The following is a 6,825-nucleotide window of genomic DNA, read 5'->3' on the forward strand; positions in this document are numbered from 1 at the left end:
CCCCCATTTCGACCGTAGGAGGTCCGTTTCCTTTGTTTTGCGGTACGCCAGACCCCTCCCGATCAACAGGACCCCATTCCGAATGTAGGAGGTCCGTTTCCTCCATTGTCCGGTACGCCAGGCCTCGTTTTCCATCGCCTGTTCCATCCAAGCCCTCCAGATGAACACGACCACGCATTCCATTACGACCCAGCCGGTTGGCTTCCACGTGTCCCGTTGCCTCCTAATGAACATGACGCATTCTGTTGCCTCCCCATGAACACGACGACGCTGTTTCTCCGTTCCGACCCAGCCATGTACACGAGCCCTGGCCGTACGTATGCGCGAGTAGGCGTTCGAGAACCCACCCGTATGTACACATACGTGGCCGTATTTTCTTTCTTGCACCCTGGCCGTTGTACGTACGTGTACATGCTACGTGCGCGCCTCTACTACGACACGTACATGCCTCTACTACGACATATGCGCCAGTATATATGTACGTACACGTGAGCGACCAAAATGACAACGCTACGTACGCTTCGACCAGGTGGGTCCCGACTGTCAGGCACTTCCTTGCCTACGAAGAATCGTTTATATTGATTAAGTTGACAATGCCCTCCATCCCCGTCTACTTAGTAGGCCCACAAGTCAGCCTCCCACCAAGGTGGGTCCCAGCTAGCAGGGGGTATTCATTTTTTTTTTGCATAATAAGGAGGCACTTCTGGTGGGTCCGAGCTGACAGCAGGGGGAACATTTTTTCACGAAATACGGTGGCCCATCGGGTGGGTCCCAGCAGTCAGGGGCAAACGTTTTTTAACGAAATACTGGTGGGCATCCGGTGGGTCCCTGCGGCCAGGTGGAGGAATAATTATTTTCCGCGTAATAAGGAGGCACTTCCTTGCAGCTGCCGTGGACCCATCTGTCAGCCACTCCACGTACAGTATTCTTCCGATGGAATTCGGTCGTTGACCACATTGACCACGCCGTGCCGAGAGCACCACGGCGGTGGACGATGACAAGGCCTAGGAAGGGGACGACGCGGAGTCGGGGAAGACGCAGCAGTGGATGCCCACGCGGAGAGGGGTACGAGGGTTCACTAGTTCGGCTGTGCTGCCGTCGCCGCAAAATAACAGGGGGTGTGGGTGAGTGGAGTGGAGGGATGGCCTGGCCAGCAGTGGGAGTAGTATGGGGGCGGTGAGGCCTCCGCGGCAGCACAGCTGGCCACGGGAGGCAGGAGCAGGCGGCACAACCGGCGCTGCTTTGGGAGACTGGGGCAAGACGACCAGAGGTTAAAGAAGCACTACGGCCGTTGGATGGACATCGTATGGTCTGTCGAGCTAGAATCATGCATATTGACTAAGTTGACAAGGCCCTTCGTCCCCATCAACTTAGTAGGCCCACTATACTGGGTCCCAGCTAGCAGGGGGAGTATTCATTTTTTGTGCGTAATAAGGAGGTACTTCCTTCCGTGCGAAGATATAGCTGGTGGGTCCGAGCTGTCAGCGGCGGTAACGTTTTTTTTCGTGAAATACAGAGGCCCTTTCGGTGGGTCCCAGATGTCAGGTGGAGGAATCATTATTTTGCATGTAATAAGGAGGCGTTTCCTTGCGTTCAGCCGTGGACCCAACTGTCAGCCTCTCCACGTATAGTCCACTTCAGATGCATGTCCGTCATTGACCACGTTGACCACGCCATGCCGAGAGAACCAGGGTGGTGGACGACGGTGAGGCCTAGGAAGGGAACGACACGGAGGCAGGGAAGATTTGGCAGTTGTTGTTGTTTCCCACGTGGAGGGGAGTACGACTGTACGAGGGTTTACTGGTTCGTCTGCCGTTGCCGGAGAATAACATCAGGTGTGGGTGAGTAGAGGGATGGCTAGGCTAGCGATGGGAGTACGATGGGGCAGTGAGGCCTGCGCGGCAGAACAGCCGGCCGCGGGGAGTAGGGAGCAGGCAGTCCCGCCGGCGCTTGTTTGAGCGGTTGGAGCAGGAAGAGCAGAGATTGAAGAAGCACGACGGCCGTTGGATGGACATCTAACAATATACATGCCATCTGTGGAAAGCCTCAAATCAGTGGAAAACAGCATACAACCCATCTGCCATTATTTCAAATAATTTACAGACCATTTGCTAATTCTTGTGGGTTTTTTGGAGCCCATATTCTTTTTGTTAGCATTACAACCCATATTGTGGCCACGATTAAAAAATTATACGAAATTTTGCATATGTCGGTGCGGTCTGAACTGTTTTTAATCCCGAAATTTCAAGTCACATTCAGACTGATTTTAAAAATAAATGTATATCAATATAAAATCCAATAAATTGTCCACGCATAAAAATTAATGCAATTTAAAATCTCGAAATGAAAAAAAGATATTTGAAATGAATTACCGGTTTGATGTGTTTTAAAAATGTACATCCCATTTCTCATTACTGATAGGCCATTTTCTCGGCTAGCCGAATGAAGCTCTCCTCGTCTTGAAAGATTTGCAGCCCAACGGGCCTGATAAAGCGACTTACTTGACAAATCACCAAAAAACTAGGCTAGCCATTTTCAGAAAGAAAAAAACTACTGGGCTGGTCTATGGTAAACATAAAAGAAAAGGCTGTCTAGACAGGCCAGAGTGTCCCGCACAGCCCAGTTGACACCCTGCTTCCGTCTCAAAAACAAATTAGATAAATGCCACTCCAATTATGGTGATTCATAAAAATGGCACTGCAATTTCCAAACTTTGAAAAATGCCACTGCAATTTTTGCAAACTTTGAAAAACGCCACTGCAGTTTGCAAACTTTGAAAAACGCCACTCCAGACTTCGAAAAATGCCACTAGAAATGGCATGAAATGGCAGTTTCAAAGTTTGGAAATTGCAGTGGCATTTCTCGGATACACCAGATTTGGAGTGGCATTTATCAAATTAACCCAAAACAAAAATATCTGGGCAAGGTGCTGGGTCCCTGGTGTCAGCCGCTCGTTGTGCAATTCTCTCGTTTATTGACTACGTTGACAATGGCATGGGACACAAATGTCAGAAATCCACTAGGAGGAGCCACTTTTATATTGGCTTGAAATAAGGAGGCACTTGCTTGCGTACTGCCATGACCTTGGCGGGTCCCTGCTATCATCCTCTCCACATACAATCATCTCCTGATTGTGTACGCGTCAACTTGCTAGGCCCACAAGTCAGCCTCTAAACCCGTGGAGGACAAATACAACCCATTTAAAAAAATAACAGCCCATTCCATACGTTCAAACGGAAAGTTCAACATTCAGCGCAAAGTAACAGGTCTGATCCACATATAGAGTACTGAACTTCCATGTTGACAACCATCATAGCCAAGTTAACTATCTACTCCCACTAATACTCTAGTAGCATACAAGTACTAACTTACTCTTAGCTAACTAGACGATGTCAGCCGCCATCTGTCTTACACGCTAAACACCGGCACCGGCATCGTGCGCCTCGCCTCGGACTTGCAAGAGGTGCGATAGGGCGCGTTGCTCGCGCGCGTTGGCCCTTTCCATGCCGGCGTGGTCCACCGAAGCTTCGGCTTCCAAGCGGCAAACCCACTTGATGAGCTGGTAGTAAAAATCGGCGTCGCGAACACGTGCGTGCCCGACAGCCTCGAGGGCTATTTGCCGGGCGCGGGCCTCCAAGTAGTCGGCCCAGTTGCGGGCGCTCTGCTCGCGAGTCAGAGCGTCGGTGCGCTACAGCTCCATGTCCCGCTGGCGGCGCAAATCGGCGATACGCTGCTCCTCCGCCAGGTGGTCGCACTCCAACAACTCCTGCTCCTCCGCCATGCGGTAGTGCTCCAACAACTCCTCGATCTCCACATTGCCATCTAAAGACAGATAGAATGCCTCCTCCCTCCGTCTGCCTTCCGGTGAAAACCCAAACACTAGTTCCAGTGGTGACCGCCTCCGGCGTCGCCTACCGTGGATGGGCGGGGTCATGGCGGACGTGGCGAGACGTCGGGCCGGTGGGGGCTTATGAGGATATGGAGAGTTGGGTCACGGTGGCACCGGAGAAGGCTGGGAAATAGTACTTATAGGCGGAAGGTAGCGCGACAGTCATCAGAATTCAATGCATAATGGCTTAGCGCGCCAGCTTGCCGTGGAAAACTAGAGAAACTGAAATTATGACTATGCCATCCCGTCCCATCTGGGTCGCACGCCGGCATGGCGGTCAAACGAGTGCACTCGAATCATCTCCCTCCTTGTCAATAATGATTCCACGGATTTAAAAAGCCAGCAACAATTAAAGCATATCTTTTTTCGCATCAGTTAGCCTACCTTAATTACGGCCGGCTACATGTAGGCACTCAGAATCGCTCACAGGCAGTACGCGAAGCAGCATGCAACGAGTCACAGCCGAGGGCACGCATGCAGCCACTTAAATCGCTGGAATTAATTAGTCTTAAACTTCTGCATAACGTTAATTATTGCCATGCCTTGGTCTTGCTGCTTTGCTCACGGGACTAATAAACCCGGACGGAGGGAGTACCTTGGTTGGTGAGAGGTTTGAATTAAGCCCTGCAAACCGGAAAGGAGGTACTAGTACATGCGTGATCCGCTATTTATTCGTGTAGGATCGAGTAGGTCGTTTCTTGAATTGAGCCCTACAAACCGGAAATGAGGTAGTACGTGCGTGATCCGCTATTTATCCGTGTAGGATCTATAGTGTAGCTTGTCAGTTTCTTCAGAGGTAGGCATTTTTATTCAAAAAACTGCCACTTTGCATCTTGCGTCGCAAATAAAACTGCCAGGAGCGCATTTGTAGGCTAGCTACTGATCGATCAGTAACTTGTAAACATTGAGCGAACAGAAATAAGTAACTGTTAATGCATCTCAATGATTCACAAATCATATACAAATATGTAGCTCCAAAAGCAAAGATCAGCCACTTCGGATCTTGCGTCGCAACTAAAACTAACTAGTACGATTCCCATACATAAGATCAACATGTTAATGCATCTCAATGATTCACAGATCATATACAAATATGTAGCTCCAAAAGCAAAGATCTAGAAAAAACATCTGTTCTTCCTACTAACATGGATGCTTCTCTTGGCCAACATTCAGTATAGACTGAAAGACAAATTTGTTTGTGAAGTCTACAATTCCTCTTGCAAACGTAAGTGGTTTCACCAACAGTTGGAACCATGAGAATGAACCACACATGATGGAGGAACATCCACTGCAATATGATTTGGTCTACTCTCGATCACATCGCGAGACTATTTTCGAAATACAAACTTTAACTCAGGCAAAATGATGCCCATTGTATAATCAGACCAAAGCAATGAAGCACCTAGTGTAGGCCAATAAATAGCACAGTACTACTTTTCTGCAGTCCATGAAGTGACTATCCAATCTTTCTGTGTCTATTTTCAAATGGCACTGCATGCAGTGACTATACTAGTCTCTTGTGTAGTTCAACCAAAATTGCGGACACTTTATTTGTTTGCCAAATAGCAACGGGCAGACATCTTTGTCTGCACAAATATCAAGCAGCTAGTAAACATATACCACACCTTGTATTTTAGGTTTAAACATGTCTCTTCCACTTAGCATCTGTCATGTTCTGCACTGGACAATCTGATACAGTTATGTTTTGCCCTGGAAAATTTCATACTAAATTGATTTGCTGGTTCAGAGCAGAAATATAGAGCCTATTCTTCATCAGACCAAGGATATCCATGTTCGCAGTGATGGAAGAGGTGAAATCGGTACAACCGAAATTGAGCATCCAATCATTGAATCATGTCCTACACCTCCAATATAGGTCCACCCTGCCAATAAATTCACATGCAAACCACTAGTATTACTATCTAATGACAGTACAAAAAGAGTAGCAAGATAGTAGCAAACCATGTACCTTCGTAATGAACAGCTCATAGTGCCACCAATTGGATATAAAGGTTTTGAAAAAAACATGCTCCTAATGTTGAACCAGTTGGACTTTTTGTGCAGTTCCACTAAAATCGAGCATCCCTGTTTGCATAGATATTGAAAGTGTGATTACTCTAGAAGTGGCACTAGTTTAAGCATAGACTCACAAATATAAGCATTCCAGTAGCAAGACTGTTTCTAACCACCTGTTTGAAGGAATAAATAAAGCAACATCGGCTGATGTCAGGAAGGCATACCTAGTTTTTTCTGAAAAACTGAGCCATTCCTGACCTTTCCTCTTCTTTTAAGAAAATTTTGTGCAGTTCTACTAAAATAAAATGCCATCACCGCCTTGACAATTCAGTGACACTGTACAAAAGGAAATGACTTAACATTAAATCATGATGTCAGGTATGTAGTCGACAGGCATTACAGACAAACATACAAACCTCCTCCGATAACATAATGAACATTAATTTTAACAAAGGTGTGACTAGCTTTACCGGGATAATTTGAGTGAACTCTACACCATTTGTTCCTTAATATAAGACATTTTCGCAGCTTAGTTTAAAGTACCCAAACGTCTAGTATTTAGAAAAATAGGTAGTAGTTTTCTTGAGCACATATCTGGGAAAGCTTGCCACACTTTATTTATGTCCATACGCTAATGCAACACCATTCGGATACTACAAATATACACTAATCCAGTGGCTAGTGCAACGGTAGAGTAGTTAGTTTAGTACAGGGTACAATACAATGGTTTTACTGAACATATTTCAATAAACTCTAGCACTGGAAGGTTTCTATAAGAATTAACAATACAAAATGTAAAGGTAACAAGTTTCAGCATTGGTATACTAGCTGTGCATGAGTATTAAACCAAATACAAAAGTCTGAAGGTAACTAGCATTATTAACTAATGACGGCATAAAAAAATTGCAAACCATGTACCT

Source organism: Triticum dicoccoides, chromosome 4A, assembly GCF_002162155.2.
Source record: "Triticum dicoccoides isolate Atlit2015 ecotype Zavitan chromosome 4A, WEW_v2.0, whole genome shotgun sequence".
In the NCBI taxonomy this organism is placed as follows: domain Eukaryota; kingdom Viridiplantae; phylum Streptophyta; class Magnoliopsida; order Poales; family Poaceae; genus Triticum; species Triticum dicoccoides.